The 11837-nt window shown below is 32.7% G+C and overlaps 1 long non-coding RNA gene across 11 annotated transcripts; it reads left to right on the top strand.

Moving 5' to 3' along the window:
* The first annotated feature begins 1467 nt into the window (after positions 1-1467).
* LOC111372382 lies at positions 1468-11599 on the top strand. Of its 11 annotated transcripts, none has more exons than XR_002698753.1 (8): positions 1468-1734; positions 6504-8315; positions 8533-8639; positions 8947-9063; positions 9805-9928; positions 10070-10236; positions 10309-10400; positions 10823-11134. It is a non-coding gene; the product is annotated as an uncharacterized LOC111372382 (long non-coding RNA). The 11 variants fall into 11 exon arrangements; XR_002698756.1 differs by having other exon boundaries at positions 6561-8315; XR_002698757.1 differs by lacking the exon at positions 1468-1734 and adding an exon at positions 9594-9708 and having other exon boundaries at positions 5609-8315.
* Positions 11600-11837: the final 238 nt, after the last annotated feature.

Genomic DNA, 11837 nt, shown 5'->3' on the forward strand with positions numbered 1-11837 from the left:
TACTACCATCGTCGTCGACTGCTGTCAACATCATACGCTACACACTGCACACCCAGTGGCACTCCACCTACATAGTGTAGTTCTAGCCTCCGTTTGCCCAAAAGCTTCTTCGTTTAACTAGAAATCAAGGTTGTGAGTTCGGTTGATTATGAAGAAATAGAATTTTGGGCGAGTTTTTGGTCGATTTTGGGTTTGAAGACTTGAACCAATGCTCTAACTCCAAATGTTATGCAGAAGTAAATACCACTAAGGCTTTTTCTGGGCTCAGTATATACTCCAATCAATCAAAACCTCATATAGGCCGTGTCATCGATGATTAGCAACAGACTTCCGTTGTTATTTCCATCGCTAATTTGAAATAAAAATAAATTGAATTACTATTTTAATTATTATTCTCTTGAGAACATAACATATTAAAGTTTAAAATCAAAAGTAAATAAAATAAATTGCAATAAGATGTACAAAATGACTGAAAATGAACATGAAATTGTAAGCACCTACTACTCTAAGCTTCTTCTATTTTAGTTTTAAGCTCCAACCTTACAATTCTTTCGTTCAGGCTAGTGATGAATGAACAACAGGACAGGTCAAAAACACATATACAAATAGCTAAATTAACTAATTAGTATAACAAAATAGTATACAATTCGTAGTTGGTACCTAATGTGAGTTCTTTTTAACGCCAGAACTTATGTTCAGGTTGATGACGAATGATTGGCAAGGTAGTTCCAAAAAAATACAAATAGATAGGCAAATGAATAAATTAGTAAAAGAAAATGACGTACACTTTGCAATTGATGGCATATGTTTTTTTACACCGAAATTTATGTTTAGGCTGATAACAAATGGTAGCATGTTTGGTAGGAATGATGGATTGCATTGGACAATATTATGAAGAAGGGAACTAAAATTTTGATATCATAATACCATCAAAGCCTGTCTAATATTGCATAGAAAACATCACATGTCCAATTCTCCATCAGACTAAACAATTATCATTTTCCTCAATGGTTAACACCTTTTTCTACACTCAAATGAAAAACAAAATATGCAATTTAACTATTTATACATAAAGTTATAGGATAAACTGAAGGTCGATTATAAAAGCTTGACAAAATAGAGCATCAAATTAGCTTTGACTGAGAACCAGCGAGGACATTTCACCTTTGAACATATACCTTAACATATCCAATCTTCTATTTTACTTTTCGTGTATTATCCACAAAAAAAAAAAATTCAGATTCAATATTCAACGAATAAGAATTTATTTCAATGATAATTCGAGAAAAAGAAATGGAAAACTATTTTAGAGGACAAAAATTTATACTTAATGAAAAAAATAGAGTTCTGAAAAGATGAAAAATGAAAAGGAACTAAATAGTTATTGTGAGTTGTAAGCATAATAATATTGTAACTCTTCATATATTAGGACAAAAACCATACTACCATCTTTACCCTCACAATAATACATAGAAATTCGTAGATAACATCATGCCAAAAATATGTATACTTTCCTACCGAACCTAGCCCAACGTACTACCATCTCACCCTCACCAAAACACCTACCATTGCTCCCTCCACTGCGACCTTCGTCAATCATCATCACCTACAGATCCACTACCACATACCCCTATAAAACTCGAAATCGAAGCTACTGCTCTTGCATTATAGCTCAAAAAATTGGAAGAAATCTACAGAAGGAAGAAATTGAATGCATTAGAATTATAATTACAGGTATATGTCTCAATTCCAATAGATTTTTTTGAATTTCATTCAACAATCGAGAAGAAAGAAGTAAAATTTGCGTTAATGGAGGGTTTTCCTTTCCTGAAAGTGGATAGAATGAAAGCTTTTGGTAGCACATCGACTTTGGCCATAGGGAAAAGATATACAATAAGCATACCAAGAGGCTATTATGTCCTTAGTGCAAGAACTAATGGGAAATGAAAAATACTTCATAAATGAACAGTGGAGGAGAATTTCCTCTTTTAAGAGGGTAGGGATAATAAAAGTAGGAATTTACAATTTTACAAACAAAATTTTTAATTGGCAATAATTTTATTCTTTATATAGTTTTCAACGTAATCATCCGTTGGAAAATTCATTAGTGAATTATTTTATTTGTTTATTTTTATATTTTACCAACGGATTAGCAACATACTTTTATCAACGAAAGACTTTTACTGGTAATTTTGTTGGTAATTTAATATATAATTTTTTAAAATGATAAAATAATAATCCATTGCTAATTTTTTATTAATCCGTTGGTAGTAGCAATGAAATATGTTCGTTGCTAAAATTTCGCCTCTATTGCCTCTTTTTCTAGTCTTGGAACACACAATAGGGATGTTATTTCAATCGCAAAGGCCAAAAAATTGATAAGAAAGGCATAGTAAAGAGAGCACGAAGCAAGTGTCTATTTTAACTAAAAGGAGAAGACAAAGAAATAACATACACAGTTATAGCCAAAGGGAGGCAGCATATATAAGATACAATTAAGGTGTAATAATGGGACGATGCCTAATAAGTGTTCAAACGCATTATTAAGTGGGCCGTTCATTATAAGCCATCTAAAGAGCTAGGAAACAAGCCGTGAGCAACATTGTTAAAATAAGGTTACTTCAAATGGTCCAAATGTTATCGATCCATCATCTCCCTTTCTGAAGTATTCACAACTATCATAATTATTTATGATGAAACCATGAGTAGTCATGAATGAATCGAACATTTGTACCACTGCCTTGGTGACTACTTTAATTTATACAAGGACTTCTTTAACAATTACACATAGTATTCCTTTCCAAAAATTATGAAAACCTTTGGTTGTTGTATGTAGATGATCTCATCAAGTTCTCCATCCAAAAATGCTGTCTTGACATCCGTCTATTTAAGTTCCAAGTCATTCTTTGACACTATCCCAAGTAAATTTCAAATTGAATTGTGTTTTACAATTGGGAAGAACACATTTGTGATGTCAACACCTAGAATCTAACAGTAGCCCTTTATTATCAATCTAGCCTTATACCTAGCATTTTCAGTCCTTAATGTCCATTCTTTCCTTTTGAACACCAAATTCCTGCAAACAACCCTTTTATCCTTTGTTAATTTCACCAAGTCCCAAGTACAATTTTTATTTAATGACTTCATCTCTTTCTACAATTGATTGCCTCTGTATATGTAGACTGCTTCCCCATTCTTTTGTGGAGGTTTAATCTGTCTGTGAGGTCTATCCTTAGCAATAGAATATTGTGGTACTGCTGGAAATGTAGGCAAAGTATTTCTATCTATCAATTCTAAACTAGTCTGTTCTGAAATAGGACTATTATTTAACATTTGATTGTTTCCTTAACCAATTTTCAACTCCATTTGAGTTAATTGATTTTGTTTTTCTAGATTATTAGAATTTCCACGAAATACTACATCTCTACTAATTTTTGCCTTTCTTATCTTAGAACGCCACAATTTATATCTCTTTACACTTGATTTGTATCCAAGAAAGACACACTTTCTAGACCTAGGCTCCAACTTCCTATTATATAGATGAGCATAAGTAGGGTACACAAAAATCTTCAAATCAGTATAATATGAAGGTTTACCAGACCATACCTCTTCAGGTGTCTTTTTCCCAATGGCAGTTGAGGATGAGCGATTGATCAGAAAACAAGCTGTAGCGCAGCTTTAGCCTAAAAATTCTTAGGCAACCCAGAATTTAAAAGCAAACACCAAACCTTTTCCATCAAGGTTTTATTGATTCCTTCTGCCACACCATTTTGTTGAGGAGTTCTGGGCACTGTCAAGCGTCAAGATTCCTTCAGAGCTCCAGAAGCTATTGAATTCATATGAACAAAACTCCAAACTAGTATCTGTGCGTAGACGTTTAACCTAATTTTTAGTCTGCTTTTCAATCATTGTTTTCTACTTTTTGAAGGTCCAAACATATAACTCTTCTATTTTAAGAAGAATACTCAAATATTTCGGGAGAAATCATCAATTATTGCCAACAAGTAATAAGCATCTCCTCTTGAAAGTACCCTAGCCGACCCCTAGAGATCTGAATGGATATATTCAAGTACTTCCTTCGTGTTGTGTCTACTTGTAGTGAATTTGACTCTTTTCTATTTTCCAAAGGCACAATGCTCATAGAATTTCATCTTATTGGTCTTCTGTCCTATTTTACTCAATTTTGCCATGTCATTCTCTCTCTATGCCCAAGTCACATATGCTAAAGTTTAGTAACTTCTTCATCAGTCAAATAAAAAGTAGAGACTACTACATCCCGTGTAACTATGGAACCCTGCAAAATGTACAGCTCTGCAGAGTTATTCTGTCACGTCATGACAACAAAAGTGCTCTGTCGCCTTCGAAACTCCACCTTCGCCAGTATACTTATGACCTTTTGAGTCAAGTGAACTTAAAGATATGAGATTTCACTTAAATTATGGAACACCATCAAACATTCTAATTCTGACTATACTAACTCCAACGTTTTTACACGGCACGTTGTTTCCCAATATTACTACACCTCTCGAAACTTTTTTCATATGTTGTAAACCAGTCTCTGTTGGGACACATGAAAGTACAAGCCAACTCAAAAACCCACTCCTCACAAGATTTGGAATCCATGTCAGATATCACAAGAGGCTCTATTTTAGTTTGCGCATTTTCCACAACATCAACCTCTGTTGAGTTAATAGGTTACTTTCTTCTATCAATAGCACTAGTAACCTTATTCATATTTTTCAAAGAATAGCAATAAGCCCTAATATGTCCCTTCTTCTTATAGTATTAACACACATTTCCTGTATGTTTGAATTTTGATATGCCCCTCATAATCCTACCAAAATTCTTGTTTTGATTTCTTCCACGAACACCATGGCCTTTCGCCTGATTCTTAGGTCCTTCCAGCAAGATGCCTTATCTTGGCCTCTTCCAAAATGAAAGTATCCCCACTATATAGAACATTATCTCCAAAAGTCACACATGATGGCAAGAGAGAGCACAACAACATCAACGCCAAGTCCTTCTCATCATACTTAGCCTTCAGTGTGTCCAAATCAACCATGATTTCTTTGAATATGGTTAAGTGATCATCCAATGACACACTTTCGGACAACCAGTGAGAATATAAGTGCTATTTCAAATGTAACTTGCTGGTCAAGCTCTTTGTCATACAAAGTTGCTATATATATATAACTCTGAAAACCAAGTTGTAGATGAATAGAAATCCAAAATGCGTTAAAATGTGAAAAATCGAGAAGCATCGTTGCTCAAGCAGCATCAAGCAATAGGGGGCGAGAAGCGGATGACAATTCTTTATTCCAGATTTGTCGGTTTCGCTCGAGCGAGTAGGTGGCGAAAAACTAGCGAAAATTCGGCAACAAATTTCTCGGTCCATTAATTTGATCTACCCAGGACCACTTCGAATACAACTCCAATAGAATTTGGGTCACACTACAACATATCTTTATTCCGATTTTCCTTTGATATGACATTTTTTATTCCTTAAATCCCTTCCAAGACAACTTCAGTTGTGAGACGGAAAGTTTGCTACAGATTTTGGCTATATATATATAACTCTGAAAACCAAGTTGTAGATGAATAGAAATCCAAAATGCGTTAAAATGTGAAAAATCGAGAAGCATCATTGCTCAAGCAGCATCAAGCAATAGGGGGCGAGAAGCGGATGACAATTCTTTATTCCAGATTTGTCGGTTTCGCTCGAGCGAGTAGGTGGCGAAAAACTAGCGAAAATTCGGCAACAAATTTCTCGGTCCATTAATTTGATCTACCCAGGACCACTTCGAATACAACTCCAATAGAATTTGGGTCACACTACAACATATCTTTATTCCGATTTTCCTTTGATATGACATTTTTTATTCCTTAAATCCCTTCCAAGACAACTTCAGTTGTGAGACGGAAAGTTTGCTACAGATTTTGGAAAAAATGAAACAGTAGAATTTTTTTCTGTCTCTCATTTCTTTCATGTCTTACACTTATGCTCCCCTTGTTGGTTAAACAACCTGTCTAACCAATTTTTAGCAGTCATGCAAGTATTTTGTTTAATCACTTAAATCTAAATCTACATTTTAATTGTGCATTTCCCTCTTCGTTTTTTGTCTGCTCAACTTACTAATTGTCATCTATATATCCTTGTAGTCACTTCTAGCCAAAATTCACCTTGAATTATGCACATCAGTTGTCTAGTCTTATCGTACAAGCTTTCAGATAAGTGAATTAAGCAATATTAATTAAGCACACAAAACATGCCTAATGGGCTAATTCACGATAATTAAATGTGACGTGTCTAAGCAAGAATGATATGAAAAGTTCTGATTAGCCTAATGAAAATTTCACAGCTTAGGAACAACACTTGCATTTTTTCGTGATCTGTTGTCCTGGGTATACATCGTCTCCCTCCCTTTCTTAGCAGTCACATCCAACACGTTATCTCTTTATCTAGATACCCCAATTACTTTTCTAATCTAACTTTTCTTTTTCAGGAGTTTTTTTGTTTTTAGAATACATACTTGAAGTAATTTTACCTAATTTTATAATAGCTGTTGAGCAATCATTGAGAAAGTTCATGCTTCCTATTCTATTGGTGAGGTACGTAAGCTCCTTAATACATTGTTTCATTATCTTCGTGTTATTGTACTTTGTTTAGTCCTTAAAATTGACATGAGGTGAGCAATGTTTTTCTGGTTCATCTTTACAAGGATCCTAATACTGGGAAGATAAAATTTCCAACTACTGGTACAACTGCAGAAGTACAAACTAGAATTCTTCTCCCCAGTTCTTTTTTTTTTTCATCCCTTCATAATTGAATTATATGCCATGAATTTAGGTTACATGTAAAGCATAGCTATTTTATGTTTGCTTGTTTTATTTGTTTGAATATAACTAAGATTCCATGACATTGTGAATGGAAAAGTACAAATCTGTATGTAGTTCTAATTCTTACTTTAGAGAGAGTGACATGCCAATATCTGCATCCACACAAATTCTTTTTCTTCTTTAAAATAGATTGCAAATATTAATTTTATGTTTCTTTTAGAAATTAGTTTCATGGAGTATGCAACATTTCATAGCCGAAGCTTAGTTCTTTTGAATATTTGTTATTTTTGTTATGTTTTTAGTGCATACTTTCAAATCCATACCAAGAGAATGAATATATGTCAAATTGGGTCGAATGGGAAATTATGTAAATTATCAAAATTTTTGATATCATCTATTATCTATCACCTTGCATGCTTTGGGGTATTTGTAAATTCACACAAGCACATTGCCTTTTTAATATATTGAAGGAGGAAGATTGATGTTATGTTTGTCATTTAAATAAATTTAGCTTTACTTGCTAGCAGTTGTTATGATAAATTAAGACGGCATGATGCTTTACGTTAGTTTGATTGTGTTGAAGAATGTTGACGAGGAAGAAAAACTTGATTATTTTTTAAATGAATGGCATGCTCATTTGAACCTGTATCCCTGGAACTTGATACAGTATGTTCCTTTGAAATATTCTTTTGGAACTTGTATGTTTCAAATTGCTCCTATACTATTTTCCTGATCTGATAGTCATAATCCAATATTTTCATTATTTTTTGATTCCTTGAAATGCACAAAAAATATGCAACATGTCTAGAGTGAGTGAGTCCAACATCCCATAATGAGTAACATTGTTTTGCAAATGCAATAATTAAAATCACGATTAACGACATAGATAAGCAATGGAAATATTCTAAATTCAGAAGGGACTTGGGTTTTGATCCTGAAAAGCCCATTGAATGTGATGAGAAGGACAACATTTGCTGGAGATATTGCAGGGAGCGAGACTTTACAATAAATGGGTAGTGGATAAGCCTAGCTAAATTTTTTAATATTATCTAACACTAGTGCTTTCTTTCACCTATTGTTCTCATTTCTTCTTATTATTAGCACTAATGCACTGTACTACTTTTATTATTACTACTATTGTTATTATCATCAATGATGTTGTCATTTCTTCTTCTTTATTTCTGTTATTCTTATTAACTTTTTCATTGTGGGGTTTGAAAATCGATTCTTTGGGTCATTTTATATGTTTAATTGATTAATAATTTTTTCAATTACAAATTGATGTTTAACCCATATGCGAAATTAGTGTACGAATACCTGGGCAGAGTTGATTATTTTAGGAAAGCTGAAGTGTGCATGTATCTGAAAATGGAACTTTTATTTTCGTCGAACCTTTTTCTAGAATGTTATTACATCTATTTTTCTGTTGCAGTTGAGAACCATTAAACCTGCCAACATCTATTTCACAAAGGATTGTGGTGAGATCTCTTTGTACTTTCGCTAACTTCTGCTTATACTTCGGGTTGGATGATTCTTGTGCTTATTGTGAAGCACTTGGATATGTTTTATCTATTGACTTTTGTTATGTAAATCCGTTTATTTTAAGTGAGCATGGTCTCACACTGATATTGATTTCTTTATTATATCTTCCATTTTAGTGGTGACCAAACTATTTGTGCTACTTCCATGTATTAGGGAGGCTTCTCATGGAAATAAATTACATAATGGCATATGGTTATGCAGAAGCTTCATTGAGAATATTATGGAGAATAGGTCTCTTGGAAATACTTCTATCAATTCAGGTATATTTCAATGTTGGTTGGATTTTAATGAACTTGGGACAAATTACTATACTGGAACACCTTTGATTAAATTATTTGTTAATATTTCAGGATTTGAATTTCTTATTAGGGCAAACTAATAACAACCATTCTACACGTACACTTTTTTCACACCTTTTTTCATAGCACACACACGTGCAAGTGGGTGGGGTCCACGATTAAAATAATAGTGTGAAAATTGATGTAAAAAAAAAGGTGATGTACAAATAGCATTTTTGAACTAATAAATACAACTCTAAAATCTAACCAACAATTTTTTTTTTTGAAGGTACAATGATGATGATCCTATATCTAGATATGATCAATCATATACGGTAGATAATGTGTTGAATTACCATCCCGATAAAGCTACAAAGATGGGAGTTGGATATTAAAATATATCATGGTATGTTACTTTGTTCTCCATTAATATGTTGAATATCTTTTATCATATATCTTTATGTATGTTTCATGGATTGCAATTACTAATTCACATAATCTTTCTTCTCGAGCAATATAAGCTTATAACGTTAAGATACTTTTGAAATCAAAATAGATTAACTATATATGTGCTCATATATCATTTCAAATGAAAATTTGATCCTAAATCTATTTTGAAATGTTCTTTTTGATTTCTTGTACCCTTTATTGCGGACTAAGATATTCACTTCATGAGGCATTTTTATTTTTTTGGCTTCAAGTATCATATTAATCCCATTCATAAGTCTTATAATGACTATTGGGGTATCTGGAATAATTTTGGATCATTCGCTGATACTCTTTTCTTATACATGTTATTGCATTTTTTTAGGGGCACCCTAGAGCATTCCAACCTGTACTTGCTTGTGATATTTATACATTATCATTGAATTGATAACTTCTTGTTTCGTCGTCTTACTTTGCTTATGCACTGCTGTTTAAATTTATGGCCTCCAGTTGGAATAGCCAGTAGCCTTTTAGGGGGAGCACCATATGACTTCCTTGCACAAATGTTTGCCTCTTTTCAGGCAGTCAGCGAAAGGAATAGGGATAAACGTTATCACTAATTTATGTATGTGTAAATTGTATTTAGGCTTAGCATATATTTTCACCTTTTTATTAACTTCAAGACACTAATTAGTTTGATCTTGTTTGATCATGCTTGCAGGATGGAACTTGGGATACATTCAAAGGGATTTGAGCTTCAAATCTTATTTATTTGCCTATTGTAATTAAGGATTGGCAGTCGGTAATTGACATGAAAAAAAATGGAACTTTGGACTTTCATAAAGGTACATTTACAAATAAGATAAATTTAATTTCTTTTATCATGTATTTTTTTCTAATGACATCATTTCTTATATTTGTGCACAAAATATAGCAAATGTTTAATGTTAGTGATTTTCATAAAAAAATGACACTTCAATGTATAGGAAAGTATTAGAGGACATACAAGTCAAGATTGAGAAAAGAAATCAGAATTGAATCAGCATTATCTGTGAATAGAACACGCGCTATTTTCCTTCTTAGATCGAAGAATGTAAACTCTGAAGAAGCATGGAAAAAATTTGTAGAATATACTCTTTCTACTGACTTTCAAGTAAGTTGTACTTTCATATTAAGTTAAAAATTATTTGATTATTGTTTTTCAATTTTTTTGTTTTCTTAATAGGAGAAAATTCCCAAGTTCAGCAAAATGAGAACAATCAAAAGATTTTACATGCTATAGGTCGAAAGGGTTATCGACATATGGCTCATGATTTGGTACACATACAAACTATCTTTACTTATATATACCCGTCTGTAACGATATTCTTATTTAACTTCATTCCTTTTACTTTATATCAAGTTTCTAGCATATGTCCAATGCTAGCGTATATAAAATTACTTGATTTATATTACCAAAAAAAAGGGGTATCCAGACATAAAAGGGTAACGAACTAGAGTATGGACTCATGAACATCTTAGAAAGGATGGAAAACCTATAAATGAAGCTGTTGCCAAAACTTTAGTATGTGTATAATATCAACATTTTGTCAATAATAGTTAAACTTGTTATATTTATCACAGGCTAGTATAAAATTTAAGTTCCAGAAGTGCAGAAAAAATAGAAAATTGTGCCCAATAAATTTTCAATAAACCACCAGAAGATTCTATTCGCGATGATTTTGTTGCTCGTGTTCTAGGTCATAAACATCGTGAAAGAGTAAAGGAATTTGGATCTGGAGTTACACCATCAAAAGTTGATTGACGAATTCAAAGCAAATCTCGAGTGAGAGAACTTGAAAGCCAACTACAAACGCAGTCAAAAAGGGTGGGAGCACTAGAAGAAAAAGTTTAAGCGCTTCTAAAGTTATCTCGAGTTATGTATTTTATCATTATATATAATATGATAACATTGCTTTAAGTAAGTTAGTACGTAGAATAACTTTTTACTTTTTGTATTATTTTACAGAGTCAAAATAAGAATATAGAAGACATGAGTTCATGTGCTTTTACTCCTCGGGTTATGTATCTTATATTATTTATTTGTTTGTTCAATATAAATTCAGTCTATAGTATACTAATTTTAAAGGAAATATGTTCATTTTACTGCAAATTTGTAGTCCCAACAAGGAAGTGGTATCCGGGGAGGTAGTGCACATTTGGAAAATTCAAAGTGTCAACTATTGCATTGGTACCGATATGATGAGGAAGAAATTGTAGCAGAAGGGAAAATTGCATCAATCGTTCCATTCGCAAAGGTACACCATGTGCCACTTGGACGAGATAGTTGGAAGATTTGGGTTGAGGAAGTGCATATTGGTAATTTGACCATATATAGACCTACTGATGAATTTTGAGTTCTTAATGAAGCCATGGAAAGTATTGTTACTTGGCTAAAGAGTAGCATTAGACTCATTTGACGAAGATAATTCATGAATTTTTATACTTCTGCATGTATTTATGTCTTCATTTCTATATTTTCATATTCGTATTTTTCTTTTTGTTTTACGCATTCATGAAAAAATGTGTGATTAGATGTTTTTCTTTACTTATCATAGCCGAAATAAATTTTTCAGAGCTTATACTAATATACCCAGCTATAAACATGTACTATGCTTACCTGTGTATTATAACAGAAAAATACTGTTAGATGAGAGAAATTATGTTACTTTGTAAACTGTAATTGTGGATTATCATTTTGGGTTTTGTATCATT

The sequence above is a fragment of the Olea europaea genome, chromosome 23 (genome assembly GCF_002742605.1).
Source record: "Olea europaea var. sylvestris chromosome 23, O_europaea_v1, whole genome shotgun sequence".
Taxonomy (NCBI): domain Eukaryota; kingdom Viridiplantae; phylum Streptophyta; class Magnoliopsida; order Lamiales; family Oleaceae; genus Olea; species Olea europaea.